Here is a 961-nt window from a genome sequence, read left to right as displayed (position 1 = left end):
CCGCTGTAGGCCGAAGGGGATGGTAGGGATTGGATGAGATTGGTCATGTAATAGCATAAGATTGTTAGGGCATAGTCCCTAGTGTCCATAGATGGTACTTTTATGATATTGTTGCAACTTGTTATGCTTAATGCTTGTCACTAGGGCCCGAGTGCCATGATCTCAGATCTGAACATGTTATTGATTCATGAAGATATTCGTTGTTTATGATCTTACCTGCAAGTTGTATACACATGTCGTTGTCCGGAACCAATGGCCCCGAAGTGACAGAAATCGGGACAACCGGAGGGAATGGCGGTGATGTGAGGATCACATGTGTTCACGGAGTGTTAATGCTTTGCTCCGGTACTCTATTAAAGGAGTACCTTAATATCCGATAGTTTCCCTTGAGGCCCGGCTGCCACCGGCTGGTAGGACAAAAGATGTTGTGCAAGTTTCTCATTGCGAGCACGTACGACTATAATTGGAACACATGCCTATTGATTGATTAGTACTTGGATACCGTTTTATTATTATACGCAAATGCCACTGCTATGATTGTTACATGAGTTTCTCTCATCCATGCAACGCCCGTTATCCGTCCCCGTGCCTACGGTATTTTAATCCTGCTTGTTTACTATAATCACTACTTGCTGTCTTACGTTACTCTGCTGTCTGTTATTTTACTACGCTACTGCTATAAAGCGTTACCTATCGATAAACTCTTGCAAGCAAGTCTGTTTCCAGTGCAGCTGAATTGACAACTCCGTTGTTAAGGCTTTCAAGTGTTCTTTGTCTCCCCTTGTGTCGAATCAATAAATTGGGTTTTACTTCCCTCGAAGACTGTTGCGATCCCCTATACTTGTGGGTCATCAAGACTATTTTCTGGCGCCGTTGCCGGGGAGCATAGCTTTATTTGGAAGTTCACTTGGATTGATATTGTTCGCTGCAAATGTTCATTGGGAACTTTTCTAGATGCTAC

The sequence above is a fragment of the Lolium rigidum genome, chromosome 3 (assembly GCF_022539505.1).
Source record: "Lolium rigidum isolate FL_2022 chromosome 3, APGP_CSIRO_Lrig_0.1, whole genome shotgun sequence".
NCBI lineage: Eukaryota > Viridiplantae > Streptophyta > Magnoliopsida > Poales > Poaceae > Lolium > Lolium rigidum.
This window is presented reverse-complemented; position numbering follows the sequence as displayed.